We start from the raw sequence: 16,910 nt of genomic DNA, 5'->3' as shown, positions 1-16,910 counted from the left end.
CCCCCCCCCCCCCCGTTTGCTTTTCCAAACATCCTAAGACAGATACATTTCAGGCATCTTGGCCATTTCATGAAATCTGTTGTTATTTATACGGGCCTCAGCATAGCGTATTGAATCTCTAAGCTTTGTCTAATTGAGAATATCGCATTTTTGGTCAGGAAAGCCTAATGTTAGGGTGGAAACAAAGTCACACACTGAAATAGATTTGTCAGGTGTCCACAGACCAATGAAACTGTCCCATCTTTTCTTTCAGGAAAGTCTCAGCATCAAAGCCGGAGGCAGTACCCTCGGAGGGTTCTTTGTGGTGGTTTCTGGTGTATACATGTGTGTAACTCTACCCTTGTCATCTCGACAGTGCCTCAGTTGTCACCTTTGTATGTGTTGGGGTGTGTTTGTGTGCTTATGTGGGGCTGTGTGCATCTGTGTGCCTGAGTAAGGAAGACAGAGGCCTCCTCGTTAACTCTCCACCTTGCTTTTGAGACAGTCTCCCCCTGAATCAGTTCTACAGACTAGGCCAGCGATCTCTGGGGATCCATCCACCTGTCTCCACTTTCCCAGCACTGGGATTACAGGTGACACATTCAGGCGCCATTGTGTCCGGCTTCTTACATGGGCAACTGAGCTGAGGGTAATGTGGTGGCAAGGCAAACATTTCTACCGAGACATCTCCCTAGCCCATTCCCAACACCACCACCTCAACAAACACCTTTTACTTTTAATCCTTTGTATGTGAAGGGTATGGCGCACATGAGTACAGGTGTCAGGGGAGGCTGGATGTGGTGCACCTTCCTCCCCCATGGAGCTGGAGTTAGATATCTTAACCAAAGAGTCATTTCTCTGCCGCCACTATCCATAGACCACCAGCTTCTCCACCGCCGTCTTCTTCCATTCCGTTTACTGTTGAACGGTAAGCAGGCTGCCTTCTCCAGCAATCAGAAGTCTTCGTTGTGTCTTAGGGGATTCTAGGTCAAATCAAATCAAATCAAAACAAGCAAACAAACAAACAAACCTAACCATTACAGTTCCATAACCCTGTTCCTGATGCCAGACTTGTGCTCTTCCAAAGACACTCAGCTACATTCAGTTGCATTCACTTGGTCTCTGGTACTGTGATTTAAGTAACAAGGAATATCTTATTCTGAGGAGAGCCCTGTACCATCTGTGGTCTCTGAAGACAATCGGGAATTCAATGCACTCAGGGCCATGTATGTTCTTATTGTTATTCATTCGAAGAGGAAATCCTCGTGTAGTGTGGTGGTCATTCTGCTGTTGTAGCCTTGGCCCTGATATCCTTGAACACCACTGACCAGCAGGCATGGCGGTGGTCATAGATTGAATGAATGAATTCTCCCAATTCATTTGCACCTTATATCAACGTTAAAATCGGGCTGTATTTGGAAGGTGTTATCTTTAAATAGGCAGTCGTAGTAAGATGAGGTCACATGAGAGGATCTTGATATAGTATGGCTGGTCTCCTGATTAGAAGAGATATGCTCACAGCGCAGACCCAGGGACAATCATGGAAAGATACCATAAGAAGGTAGCCATCCGTGAGCCAAGGGGAGACCCCTCAGAAGACCCTCAATCTGGCACCTTGACCCAGCGCTCACTCCAGACTGTGGGAAGGGCCAGTTTCTGTTGGGTAAGCTACTCACTCTGGTATCTGTCGGAGCAACCCTTGCAAAATAACACAGTTGTCCTCACAGCTTAGAACTCGCATGTGGACTAGGAGCAGGTGGTTTTTCCTGGCCACTCTAGTTAAGTGTGCCCATGTCCAAAATGTTCACTGTCCTGCTCTGATCATGCCCACTCTGTCCACAATACCAGGAAAAGCTACCTTCCCTGGTCCAAACAGGCCAATTGTTATGTATTGACCAGAGAAAGGAATTCTCCCTGATCTCCGTTCAATACCTCCAGAGAGAGAGGAGGATAGTGTTTTGCAGAGAGAAGCCTTCAAACTCCAATTCCTGTCACATCCTCCTTAAAAGATACCCACAACGCCTACCAGTATTTAAATATTAAGGGCCTAGAGTTCAATCTATGTGAATAGAGGAAAACAAAAACACTCTTGACTGTTGTCTTAATTGGTTTTCTATTACTATGATCAAATGCCATGACCAGAAGCAGGGAGGAGAGGGTCTATTTCATCTTAGACTTCCATATCATAGTTCATCACTGAAGAAAGTCAGGGCAGGAAGCTGGAAGCAGGACCTGGTGGGGAAGCCATTGAGGAATGCTTCTCAGTAGCCTGCTCTCTCATGGCTTGCTCGGTTGGCTCTGTTATAGCACCCAGGCCCACCTGCCCAGAAGTGGTACCACCCAAGGCGATCTGGGCCCTCCCCACACCTGTCATCCATCAAGGAAATGGATCCTAGGCCAATCTGGGGGAAGCATTTTCTCAAATGAGTGTCCCTCTTCCAGAATGACTCTAGCTTGTGTCAAGATGACATCAAACTATCCACAGCCAAATAGTCCAGACATTTGAGGCCAGATTGAAGGCAGCCAGAACACAAGAGGAGTCAACCACTTCTGTAGAGGCGTGGCGTAAACTTCCACCCAACAGAGGAACTCACGCTGGATGGAGCCCAGGCCTCCGAACACTCACTCTCTGAAGGCAAGGGATGCCTCTTTCAGGTGTCAGATGAAGACATCAGAGTGTCTTTTAGCCACGCCACTTATGCACATCCCAAATGCGAAGGCCCCTCATGCTGCAGACACCGATTCAAACCTCCTGACTCTCCTAGACCCTGTTAGCAAAAGTAATTGGGGCAAGTCTTCCTGGCAAAGAAGAGTGACTCAGGGTGAGTCAGGTGACTTCCTCAAACTGAGACGCAATTCATGTCAGACTCGGGCCATTATGCCAAAGCAGCCACCCACTACAGTTTACAGGGGAAAACTGGCTGAGCCTTCTGAAAGAAATACCATACACATTAGTAATTCTAAGAGTTCTAATAGCCATCTTAAAAAAAAATAAATTCTGTTAATTTTGATACGATTTATTTTTAGTATAACTAAAGTATTATCATTTCCATGTGGAACGAATTATCAGATTTTTTTTTCTTTTTGGCTTTTTGAGACAGGGTTTCTCTGTAGCTTTTGGAGCCTGTCCTGAAACTTGCTCTGTAGACCAGGCTGACCTCGAACTCACAGACATTCAACTGTCTCTGCCTCCCAAGTTCTGCGATTAAAGGCGTGCACCACCACCGCCTGACTTTATTGGGACATTTGTTTCCTTTTTATATTATCTTTGAATTTACATCCAATAGCTCTTTCCAGTTCAACCACTAAATGTGTTTATAGCTCATAATATTTACCACAGGATAAAATAGATCCACATGGGTAAGTGATTTTGAATATATTAATTTTTAAAATAAATGAGCATAGTAAACATTTCTTAATTAAATTTAAGTAAGGAGAACTAAAAAGAAAGTTCAGCCCCACTCACCATATTTCGAGGGCTGCATCGACCCATGCTGGTGGCCACTTTACTGCCCAGGTCTACAATTCTGGAAACGTACTCTTGTAATTGGTCTAAAGCTCAGATTGCCCTAATTCATTGTTGGAGACATTACAAGCTTTCAGTAAGTCATAGAACCAGAAAAGTTTGGAATTTCAAATATCACTACTAGCCCAGTTTCCTTGGTTTAGAAAGTAAAGAAAGAAAATGGAACGAGAGAAGTTATAGGCTCGCTCTCAAGCCTACACTCATCGTTAGCCTGTACCTGAACAGATGCTTAGGTAGTAGTTTTGTTTATTTTCATTATGTTACAGTCTGTAGTGTTGAAGCTCGGACTCGGGGCCTTGTGCAAGCACTGTGTTATCAAACAATATAGCCTGGCCCTATGTCTCCTGCTTCTTCTTCTTCTTTTTTTTTTCGAGACAGGGTTTCTCTGTGGTTTTGGAGCCTGTCCTGGCACTAGCTCTTGTAGACCAGGCTGATCTCGAACTCACAGAGATCCGCCTGCCTCTGCCTCCCGAGTGCTGGGATTAAAGGCGTGCGCCACCACCGCCCGGCCTGTCTCCTGCTTCTTAATCTAGGATAGTTTGTTGTTCTTTTGTCAGATATACACTCCAGGGGGGAGGGGGGAATCAAAGAAATCAAATTTGTTTGGACAATTGATCAAATGCTGTGGGCAAAGAAAAGCAAATGCCTTGGTACCTGCTTACACTGTGGTTGGAGGCCTGGGTGACTGAACCTCATGGCGCCTCTTACCTCAGCCTGTCTGTCACAGTTTCCTCTTCAGGGAGTCACCTGACCATGCATGCATCCCACCCACCCCCAGAGCATCCGGCCACATCTCTCTCTNTCCCCGCCCCTCTCTCTCTCTCTCTCTCTCTCTCTCTCTCTCTCTCTCTCTCTCTCTCTCTCTCTCTGCAGCTGTCATTTCTCAGCTGTCGGCCACACTTTGTTTAGTGTTGAGCATCAGAGACTTCTATTTGCAAACCAAAAGACTTAGACAAATGGCAGCAGAGCAAAGAGCTGCCGGCCCAACGGCCCAGCCTTGAACACCCCGGCCCAGCGAGAAGGGTGAGAAAGAAAGAGGATGTCTATATGACACGATTCGGGCTGTGGCCTTATCTGTCAGTTCCTTCTGTGACTTTGGAAAGTCCTCGGTTTTCTTGCAATTAAAAGGGGAATAAAAGGAACAGCTACCGCTGTAAGATTTCAATGTGACTATGACGGCCAGACAATGCCTAGCCTGATCAAGCAGGGCTTCCATCACCTGGTGAGAGATTCCGAAGGTCCACAGGCTCCCTGCAGAGAAGGGACCATAGCTGCCTGGTCCATTGACTGCACCTGTGACCGTCCAAGGACGGAGACAGACAGGGCAACTCGAATACACATCCGAAAGCCAGGAGAGATGGCTAGCGTGAAGACCACGCAGAGAAGTCAATCCCTGGGGAGGGAGAGGGCAGAGAGGAGGATTGCTTTGGGGATTTGCCTGGTTGATGGGCCACAATCAACATGAATCTCTAGACTCAATAAATGGTGAAGCCTGGGGGTGAGGGGCTACGTGAGATAAAGGAATTAGGACCAGGATTTAAGGGAAGCAGATAGGAGCGGAGCAAGGCAGGAAACGTGGGGGAGTGGATTGTTATCAACTTGATTTGGGAAGCTAAACTATCCTACCGGCTCTCCCCAGCAGATCTTCTGTTCACTTTCCCAATGCATGCACTGTTGGAGAGTAGAGCAGGAGAACAATACCTAAGCTTCCTTCACTGTGTTTTCATACAACAGGCAGTAACGAGGAGAGCTGGGGAAGAGCTACCTTTTTAGGAGGAACCTCTGTCTCATCTGCTTTAAGGCAATACCACAAGTATTGAGAAAGGTCCTCTACTCACTGAGACCTTTGACACCGTTGTCATGGTATCGCTGACATGAAGATCTTTTCAGTGGCGTATTCTACTCTGAGACGCAGAGGGCAGCCATTCATAACGCTATTTTTGTAGAAAGAGAAGCAAGCTCAGACATGGGCAGCAGCCCTTGAAAGGTCACAGTGGATGGCAGAGTGTCTCTCTAATTTACCAGCTGGGAAGCCTCGAGCAAGACAGAAAATGTCTGTGCCTCTCTATTTTCATCTGTAAAATGGAGATAATAATACACTTGCCCCACTGTATAAATAACAACAACTCACAAATAATGAGCCAGGCGATTCTAAATGTGGAGCTTGTGTTAATTCCCTGAGCCACTCACACATTCTCATGAATTAAAGTGCTACACTTTCCCTCTTTGAAGATAATGAACTAGAGGAGTCCTTTCTACCCACGTAACTAAAGTAGTTACCCATGAATCCAGGCTCCAACCCCATCTCGGCTGCATGGCCTTTATCTATGGATCTCTTGTGTAGGAGGTCCTTCTGTCTATGTGTTGCTTTTGTTGGTTAATAAAGGAACTGCTTTGGGCCTTTAGCAGAGCTATAAGGGAAAAGAGCTAGGCATGGGGGGGTACTAAATGGCATGCTGGGAGAAAGGAGGCAGAGTCAGAGCAAGACACCTTGGATCCGCCAGAGTCAGACATGCTGAATCTTTGCCGGTAAGCCACGACCATGTGGCGATATACAGATGAATAGAAATGGGTTAAATTAATATAAGAGTTAGCCAATAAGAAGCTAGAGCTAATGGGCCAAGCAGTGTTTTAATGAGTATAGTTTCTTTGTGGTTATTCCTGTTCTGGGCAGCCGGGACAAACATGTGGCATTCCTGTTACAGATCTCTGCTAACTGTAGCTACTGACACAGAAGCACAACTTCCGGGGTGCCTAATCTCCTTGGTGTTGTGAGCAGAGCTGGTGCGCAATGCTGGCCTAATGGGTGGGAGACCCCAGGCTCCGTCCCCACCACTGCAAACCAATCATTCACAAGGATCCCTGGAATTCCCACTCTCCTCATGCTTTGGCTATTTCTCAAACCTACCATTTTCAATTACTAAAATAATATTGTAACAGTATAAAAATGTAAGAGATGGGGGTTAGCACATCCCCTGCAGCAATGAATCCGACACATCTGTGTGAATTCGTGGTTATCTTCATGTAGATAGATGCTTACCTCTCTAAATGTTCATTGATGCGCACGCACTTCAACGATGTGCGTGTCTCTCCTTGGAATGTCATCCAGGAATGCCTAAAAATAATATGCCCAACAAGCAACAAGTATTCTGGTCTTACATGCTCAAGTCAAAGGAACCAAAGCTCCTTATGGGTGTGGCTGGTTCTGTAGAGCACAGTGGTAAAATGTGGGCCTAAGCTAGCATGGAGTCTAGAAAAGCCGTGTAGACAGACAAGGGCCATCACACAATGTGGGGCGTGTAGGGTGTGTCCACAGGCTAAGTGACCAAGGCCGGGGACTTTGAGCAACACGTCTGAGTAAGAGATACTTATTCCTGGACTGATAATAACTCAAATGAGTAAGTGAACCAATAAACAGCAATAGAGAAGCGATATCTTCCAGGCAGAAGGTAGAACTTCTCACTGCTTAGCTAAGTCCTGTCTGTCCATGACTTTCTTCCCGACAGACACGGTGGGGGAGAGAGAGCAGCGCAGCAATAACAGTTCAAGCCCAGGAAGTTTCAAAGTCAGGAACGCTTGTGTAGTCAAGACGATAACCTGTGTCCGTGTCTGGGTCGCTGACTAGGGCATGTCTCTCGTGCCTTCCCCCTTAACATCCGTAGCCCCGACCAGAGAGTACTCTGTAATACACCTGAGTGATGGCCCTCAGGACAGCTAAAGCCATCAAACCTGAGGGACGTATGATACTCAGTCATAGGTAAGGAGGGTCTGAAGTGCTGTGGGGACTGGATTGAATGTGACATCCTGCGTGGGAACCTGCAGTGGGAAAATGAGACTCTGAACAAGCACTGTGCCGTGGCTGATAACTGCGAGTTTGTGTTAATGCGCTAGATGTGATAAATGTGCCCTGCCATAGGGGAAACTGGTCACCAGCATGTAGGACCTCTATCCTACATTTGCGATAATTCTAGGAATCTGTAGCTTTTTTTAATGGCTTGCTTAAAATAACTTGTCTACCATTTCTTAAGGCATCCACATAGGAAAACTACAGTACCTGAAACTAAAGGTGGAAGTAATCCTTCTCCAAATTAAAGGAGAGAGTGAAATAAAGCTCAATAAACTGAGCAATAGTCTCCAGCTCTTGGTTTTCCTACCTATTCAAAACATGATCATTTTAATAACTTGGTGGAGACTCAATCCTGCCCACCTCTGTGCAAAAATCATGACAGGAATGAAGGTATCTTCATTGCGCTGTGTGCTCTGATTTGATAGACCCCATCTGGTTCCAATTATAAGGGGCATCTTCCACCTAGCTGCTCTAGAACTATGAAGAAACGCCAAGACCCTTTCAGAGACACCAGTGTCAAAACTGGTTTCATAATGATGCTAACGTGTTGATCTCCTTTCCTTCTTCATCAGTATCTCAGGATACTTCGGAGCTTCCAGCAAAAAATCACTGCTTGACCCATTAGCTCTAGCTTCTATTGGCTAGCTCTTACATATTAATTTAACCCATTTCTATTAATCTGTGTATTGTCACATGGCTGTGGCTTACTGGCTAAAGTTCCATCTGGCTCCAGAGGGGCTCCGTGGCTTCTCCCTGACTCCGCCCTTCTTTCTCCCAGCATTCAGCTTGGTCTTCCCCACCCAGCTCCGTTCTACCCTATCACGGGCTCAAGACAGTTTCTTTATTAACCAGTCATATTCACTGCATACAGAGGGGAATCCCACATCAGTTGTGACCGACTCTGAGATGGCAGGAGGGGTGGCAAAGATATCAGATCTCAGAAGCAAAGGCTCTGGGAGGCCCCATCTGTGTTCACTCTGAGAGGCATCTGTGTTACACACTGCAGCTTGGAGTCCCATGTTTGGGAGTGGCGGAATCTGTACTTACAACATCTGCAAACAGGACTTTGGACACTGTTCATAGCTATTCATCCTGATCCTGGCTCTCCTGTTCGGATGCCCATTTTAATATTCTTAAATTTCGCTCATCCAGAGATGCTCAAGAACTCTGACCGATCCTACAAGCAACTGTGTATACAGATCTTGATCCTGTTTATATCCATCGGCCTTCCTGAGATTCCATAAAGAAGTCATTAATTTTTTTTTAAAAGAAAACAAAATAAACATACCCTGACCTTTAGTCCTTTATCTGCCAACAAAAATAAAAAACTGCTTAAGCAAATTAAAACATTTACATTTTCAGAGTTGAAAAAGGAGATGCTGGCGTCCTACTCCCGCAATGAACTTTTACCCAGACTTTGGAACCATGATCCAACTCGTAACCAGCAGAGTGTAAGACTTTGGTTGTTACTGCTCAGCTACGCAGCTCCTATAAAGGAGCAAGAGGCTCTGAGGCGAGCAGCCGGTGACGCCATGCCATATGCTTAGTGCATCAGAAATCTCTTCAAGTCCCTCCAGCCTCTCTGAGCCAACCAAAACAGAAATGTCTGAGAGAATCTCACTTTATAGAGTGCGTAAGAGTGTCGTGAGAACCATACTGGAGTTCAAAGGTAGTGAAGTATCTCGAAAGGATCCAGGACCTGGCTCCTATTAGGTTTCTTTCTTCTTATTTATATAATGTAAAATACCACTCCGTTTGGGCTGCTTGGGCCAGGAATGGTTCTGATTTCTGTAATTTTGCAAGTATATTTTAAAGTTGTTTTTTTAAATCCAAATTACCTTCCTGTTACACATTAAGGGTGGCGAGTGTGCAGGCTGATTGGGTCCTACAGATGTTTCCAGTTCATCCTAACTCTAACTGTTAGGGGTTTAAGTCCATTTTGGCTGAGAACAGCATCTTTTTCTGGACGCAGAAACGCTGCTTGAAACTGAAACAATATGGAAGAGGAAAGATTCTCTGAAGTCATGAAATAATTTAGAAAAAAAACATAACCAGGGAAGCAAACATTGATTTTTCTTTCTCGTTTTGTGTACTTTGATTGTTGAGTCTGAGGTTGGGGGGCATCCCTGTGTCTTCACAAGACAGGCGTGGGTACAGTACCCAACGCAACAGAAAGATGTAAGACAGCGTAACTCGAGAACAGGTTGACATATTGAAGAACAGGCTCTTATAATGAGCAATGATAACCTGCTTCTTGCACACTCAAATTACGGGTGCATCTTGCTAACCACGAGCGCTCTGAGCAGTGTGTGGCTTCTTATCTCGATGTACTTGAAGCTGCACAGGCATAAAATCGTGGGGCTTTACGTCTTCCTGTCTCTCACCCACGGTGTCTGCCTGTCTTCTCTGCCTGCTAAGAACAGGAAATGGCAAAGATGGTTTTGACCTGTTCCCATTACTTCGGTAAGCGTTGCTCACTTTAACCTAGGCAGCATCACGTACATATTTTCAGCCATAGAAACGATCAGAATAGGCCTGTTTTGTTTAGTACTTCATTATTTTACTCTTTGGAACCTCGAGATTTCAGCACTATGAGTCGGCCTCTAAGAAGGCTGCTCTAGGCAAACAAAATTAGACAGTTCTTTTGAGACATTCCCCATTACCTATTTGACCTATAAAAATCTCCACTGAGTAGCAGAGCCCCAGAGCGGGTATAAGAGCTTCTAGGGCCAGCCATGCAGGTTGGCTGTGGCACAGGGTAAATCAGTATTAATGGCCACGCTTTAGAGTTACTGGACAGCTTCCGTGGGTAGTGTTTTAGCTCAGCCCTGGTAACTCTAGCATGACCGCAAGCAAGGCTAGCATTATCCCATTCCACAGACGAGAAAAGAACGAGGAGATGAGATCCCCATTGAGGCGAGGGCTGGAGCCGATGATCGCGCAGGCACTGTGGGGCTACACCCAAGGAAGGGGTAATCCAGGGCGAGACTTCAGGGCCACTTCCCTTCCCCCACTGTCATCCTTTCCTGAATCAGACTAGGGGGTCCTATGACGCAGCAGCCACGGGCAGGGGGGTGGGGGGAAAGAAAGCATAATTTGTCAGCAGATGGCAAGCAAGGGGGAAACGCGCAGCTCTCTCACACGCAGCTGTGTTAAACCGGAAGTCCTAAGACTTGGTCCCTTAGTGATCATAGAGTCTCTACTGGCTAGGCCAGACTCACTGGCGTCTCCCATCCTAGACCGCCTGAGTGTTCGTGAGTGAGGATTCGGTAGATCAGGGCCGATGGACCTTGGAGCTAATGGTATCAAGCGTACACTAGAATCGGGAGCCAGGAGTCAAGGGAGTCTGCCTGTCCTCCAGAACCCGCATTTCCAGATCAAGACTAGACAAACAAAACGACAAAGGGATAACACCTCTGTAATAAAGTAAGAAAAGTTGGCCGTACTTTCTTGCACAAGACGAAATGTATATGCCATTTTATTAATCCTTGGAGCTTAGATTGTAAAGTAGTCTCATTTAGGGAAATTCAGGCTCACTCACCTGTCTGGAATCACGGAGCCAATCAATGGACACAGATTTTTTTTTTTTTTTCAGTTCAGGCTACCAATCTCACGCCCTTAGCACTCCGTAGTACACTCTACACGCAGGTCACGTGTTCTCACATTCTCCTTCTCGCCGTGTCCTGGCTCCAAACTCATTACACAAGAGACTCACATCAGTCTAAGGGAACCTACTTAACTGGCTGTCGGGTCAAAGGGGAAGGAAGCAGGGTGTCCCAGCGCTCCGTCTCCATGAGAAAGAAGATCCCTGGAAGAGACTCTGCCTTTCATGCGCGCTCTGTAATTATTTGGGATGTTTATGGGACGGCAATGATAGGATGCAGCAGAAGCTTTCCCTCTGATCTTCCCCCTCCCGTTCCCATCCTCAGTTTGGCATCCTCAGAGAGGTGGTTTTTTTTTTTTCTTCTTCTTCTCTCCAGTGCTGCTTCTTTTTCTTTATGGAACCTTTTAAAAGTCACACTTAGTCATCACTCGGACAGCTCAAGATTGTCTGTCCTCCCTCGGAGGCTGTAAACTCCCCAAAGGGAGTCCCACACCAGCATCTGGCTACTTTACGCGGCCGTTTCCCAAGCACACACCATGGTACCTGAAAGAAAACAGCAGCCCAGTGTGTGTTCCTTGGATGGATGGGTGGAAGAATGGACAGATGGATGGGCAGATCACTTCTAGAAGTTCCTGAAGGGAGCTGAGGAAGTAGGTGGTTTCATCACCCAATCTAGGGCAGGATGGATCACATTTTAGATCAGAGTAAGTCAATCACCGGTCCCTAAAATCAGGGATGGCATCTGATAGTCTCCCAATGACAAAATGTAGGAACCATGAGACTGGCCTGCTGGGACAGAGAGATAATGAGAAGTAGCATCTACAAAGTATTTCCCAAGCACCAGACAGCACCATGCATGCGCACTGCCTCAACACAAAGAGCGGGTTAGGAGAAAGGATGTAGACCCGATTTACAAACTAAAACCCAAGGCATGGGTTCGTGAGGTTGCCTGAGGTCATATAATGATAATAGCTAAGCCTGGCTACTATGTTTAAGAACCAGGACCCAAGTTTGATCCCCAGAACCCAAACAAAAAGGCCACAGTGTAACAGCATGCACTTATAATCCCAGTGCTTTGGGAGGCAAGCTCATCCCTGGGGCTCACTGGCCGGCCAGCTGAGTCTGCTTTGGCAAGTGCCTGGTTAGTTTGAGACATTTTCTCCAAAAAGGTGGCCAGCACCTGAGGAACACCACTCATGATTACCTGCTGGCGTCCACGTGCAAACATACGTATGCACACAGGCACCCCAACACACACATGAACCTGAACACAACACACGCCTATCCACACACAAGTGATAGCACCAGGATGTGGAATTAGACTTGTCAGGTGTTCAAGGCCATGCTTCTCCTCCTCCTTCATCCTCCTCCTCCTTTACCCTCCTCTTCCTTCTTCTTCTCCCTCCTCCTCCTCCTCCTCCTCTTCTTCTTCTTCTTTCTTCTCCTTCTTTTTTCTTCTCCTTCTTCTATCACTTTTAGAAGATTATTCTTTTTTTAACTAAATGTAAAATGTGTTCATATTTTAAGTGTACAGTCGATAAAATTTAAAGATGTGTATATCCCACCATCCCACTGGTGAAGCTTCCCCGGTGTCCTTCCCACAGTCGTTATGCCCAAGGCAGCCACTAATTGGCTTCAGTCTTCACAGGCTCCTGTTTTAGACTTGACATCAATGGGATTGTGCTGGAATCTCTGCTTTTGATGTTGAACTTTGTGAAATTCGCCCTTGCTGTCCTGGTAATTGATTCTTTTTCATCTCTATGGGACAGTTCGATGAAGTCATCGAATCACGTTCCATTTATCCTGCTGTGGACGGGCACTTCATTATTTCCAGTTTTATCAACCGAGTGCTATAGGCATTCTTTGGCTCTTATTTGGGGACAGCCTGTAAAAGCATTCATTTCTGTGCGTATAGTAAGATGGCTGCTCAGATCTCTACAGGGTCTGGGTTTAGACCACACCGCCAGTTTCACAGAGAGGCTCAGTGAGCTTACACTCTGCTTAGCAGTCCAGACTGTGCTCCTGTTCCACGTCCTTGCCCACAGTGGGCATCACCTCTCCTCCTCCCTCTGCTCACTCCAAAGGAGGCAGGCCGTGGTTTTAGAGACTTTGGTGTCTTCGCAGGTATCGTGATTGTGAAAGTCTGGGATCCAACGTGAAACTCCACAGCTTGCATTCCTAATGGCCACTCTGGCTGTATGGAAGCTCACCAAGCTCTTCGGATCTGGCTAATTTCAGGGTGTGCTTTTATTTTTATTGGGAATTTTTAATAATAAAGTTTAAAGAAAAATAATGCACAATTAATAAAAAACTCTGGGTCAGAAAATTGGGGTTCAACCTGAAGATCTGAAAAGCAAAACAGCCAGCCACTGGCTCTTGCCTTGACCTCAGTCTGAAACGGCAATCCTGCCTCCCAGAATCTCAGAAGGAGACTGTCTGCGAGTTGCCCCTCCCCGCCCCGCCGTCTTATATTCCTTTCTAGGACTGGAATTAAAGGTATGCACCACCCGATTTCTACGGCAACTAGTGTGGCTACTGGGATTAAAGGTGTGTGTCATTGTGGCTACTGGGATTAACCGTTTGCGTCACCATAACCTGGTCTGCAAGGCTGACCAGTGGGACTGTTTTACTCTCAGATCTGCAGGCTGTCTTTATTTATTAAAACACGATTGAAATGCCACTACAAAAATGTTTATTTTAAAAAGTGAATAAGCTAAACAGGCCAGAGGCCATTCTTGGCCCAGCACTACGGAATGGGCTTTCCGTCTCTTTTCTCTTTCGTGAGTGAGACCTCCTTCCCAAGGTGTTTTGCATCAATCATAATTCTCTCCCTTTCTTACAGCTGTTCTTTTTATTCCCCTGCATCTCCCATGTGGCCTGAGCTGCTCTCAGGCTTTATGTATCCATGACTCTGAACTCCTGGTCCTCCTGCCTCCGTGCGCCAACTCTCTGGATTACAGGTGCTTGTCCTTGTGCCTGATTTATGCATAGTTAGGCGCTGAACCTGGGGCCTTACGCTTGCTGGGCAAGCAGTCTGCTAACCGAGCTACATCTTAGTTCTCTCGTTCCTAAACACAAAACGAAGGTAAACAAAAACTATTTGCTTTTAATACAAAATTTCAGAATTCCCCTTTGTAGCACAATATGTTGCTCAGTGGGACAGCGGTTTCCACATCGGATGTTCTCCCATTGGTCGCTGTCTACACAGCTGCCTTTATTCTTGCTGTGATGCTTGGGCTCGGAGTCAGGGAATTGTGTTCGAATGATGCTCATTTTCATAGCTGCTATGGATTATAATTAATGGCCTGGGTCCCCTTTCAATCATCATTACATTGATTGGCTGGCTTTGTCACATGGTCTGCTTGGGTTCTTATTTTTCTACATGAATGCTTCCGTTTATTCTCAATATACTTTATTAGTTTCATATTTACAGAAAAGTTGAGAAAGTCGTACAGAGTTCACATAGAGCCCATACCCAGCTCCCACGCTAACATACACTAATACAACATTAATTATACTTCATAAGGTACATTATGAATTGGAGTACATCCTTTGTTTTTTTTTTTTTGTTTTTGGTTTTTTTTTGTTTTTGTTTTTGTTTTTTTGAGACAGGGTTCCTCTGTGTAGCTCTGGCTATCCCAGTGGCACAAACTCTGGAGACCAGGCTGTCCTTGAACTCACAGAGCTCTGCCTGCCTCTGCTTCCCAGTGCTGGGATTAAAGGCGTGCGCCACCACCGCCTGGCTATACTTTGATTTTATTTGGTAAAATAAACATTGGGCTGTTCAGATTGTTCTAGCTCCGGCCACTGGAACTCTTGCCTCCTCTTGGAGACCCCCATCATCTACTAATTTTCTCATTACTTACTTTGCAGCAAAAGACACTAGGAAACGCCAAGATTTTATGTGTTAATTGGGGCCTTAGCTAAGGGCGCACTGAAGTCAAGCTGGAGACATTTACTCAAGTGAATTGTACAGTCACCGCCATACCTCGGAGGCACAGCGGGTTAGAAAAGCATGTGTGTCCTCTGCCCCTACCACACTGTAGGCATTCCTGCTTGAATTCTGAGCCACAGGCAGCCTGCTATCTCCACGCCTCCCGAAACATCCGTTGATCTGTGTGACGTGACAGACCAGCTAGATACACGTGAGCCAAAGCAAGCCAAGCATTTTGGCTCCAAATGATCAGTGACAATAAAAGAATCATTTTCCAGACAATATTTTCAAGTTAGTGTGGGAACACAGGGACCAGACAAAGAATGGAGAAAATCAAAGATGGGACTTTATTGGGTTGACATATACCTCTAATACACGGGGTGCTAGGTGAAGGGTTTAGCGAACAATAAAACAGACGTCATTGTGAGGGGTAGGGATAGCGTCACTCTGCTGCACCTCCCTGTTGGAAGGGTCCTCTGGCATTAAGGGTGACAAGATGCAAAGGTTAAGAGGCATGGTTTCCCACCTGAAGCTAAAGTGATGAAAAATTAGCACTAATTTTAACTACTCTCTGAGCCCGCAGTTAAGAGCATCGTAGGTGACGGGTCATTAGATTATTTAGTTTTATTCTCGAAAGCCAAATTCTGGAAGAATCAGCCCCCAAATGGTAACTCATAGCTCCTCTCCATCCTCCCTTGTGCCACCTCAGAGAAATGCTGTTCTGGGTCAGCCTGGTTCTGGACTCCTGCTTCATTTATTATTCTGGGTTTCTCTTCAATTCCCACGCCATGAAGATTGGACAGTAACAAGAGCTGCCCCATCTTATTTAAACATCACCATCTCCCAATTCTCCAGACTGATCAAAAAGTCCTGTACTTGGGGCTGGAGAGAGGGCTCGGTGGTTAAGAGCTTTTGTTGACTTGGCAGAGGACCAGCATTCGGTTCCCGGCATCCACATGGTACCCACAACCATCTGTAACGCCAGTTCTAAATGATCCAATGTGTTCTTCTGGCCTCTGCAGGCACTGCAGCCTTGTGGTACATAGAGACACAAGTAGACAAAACACCCAGATACATTTAAAAAAAAAAAAAACAAAAAGGCCTATGTTGTTTTTATTCAGGCCTGAAGTGGCAATATAAATCTGCTTTGCTTTAAGTATTTTGTTTTTTATTGTCTGATTTTTAATTTCTTCCTGGAATTGCCTGATCCTGCAGCTAAGAGGGATCTTAGGAAGAAATAGACATATGAAACATTTTGGTTTCTTTTGGTAACACATTCCATTTGGGTTTCCATAGCAGGGTAGCACAGTCTCGGTACTTATAAACAAGAAATTTGATTTCTTACAGTCCTTTAAACTGGCAAGCCCAAGTCAGCGCTCAGCCAGATCCATTGTGTGGTGAGGGCCAGCTTCTTGACACACATGGGTGTCTTTTCGCTATTCCCTAACACCGCAGAAGTCAAGGAGCCTTCTGGGATACCTATTGCAACGGCACTAAGCCCATTCATGAGAATTTCACTGCCTTGGCTTAATCAGCTCTTACAAACATAATTTCTATTTTGTTTGTTTGAAACGGGATTTTCCTGTATAGTCCTGACTGTTCTGGAACTTATTCTGTAGACCAGGCTGACTTGGAACCCTGCTTGTCTCTGCCTCCTGAGTACTGGGGTTAAAGGTATGTGCCACTATGCCTGTTTTAAAAGCCCCGCTTCTAAATGCAGCAGACTTTGTGATTAAGCTTCAAAACGTGAAATTTGGGGATACACACTTAGTGTTAAGCATCTGATTCCTTTTCTGCTTTAATGGGCCATTTTTTTTTATGTTCATTTCTTGCTTCTAAAGTACTCTTTGGGAATATGTTTAGCTTGGGATTCTTTGCCATAGCCCTCAACCATTACACGAATACAACCATCTATGTTCAATGGTTTTCCCTCTTGATCAGTTTTACGGAGGCCTACCCATAGTTTCTTGTTGTCATCTACCTTACTTAGGTTGATTTGATGCTCAGTATAAAGGACCTC

The sequence above is a fragment of the Alexandromys fortis genome, unplaced genomic scaffold (genome assembly GCF_014885135.2).
Source record: "Alexandromys fortis isolate MF-2015 unplaced genomic scaffold, M_Fortis_MF-2015_v1.1 scaffold_65, whole genome shotgun sequence".
Classification (NCBI taxonomy): Eukaryota; Metazoa; Chordata; class Mammalia; order Rodentia; family Cricetidae; genus Alexandromys; species Alexandromys fortis.
This window is presented reverse-complemented; position numbering follows the sequence as displayed.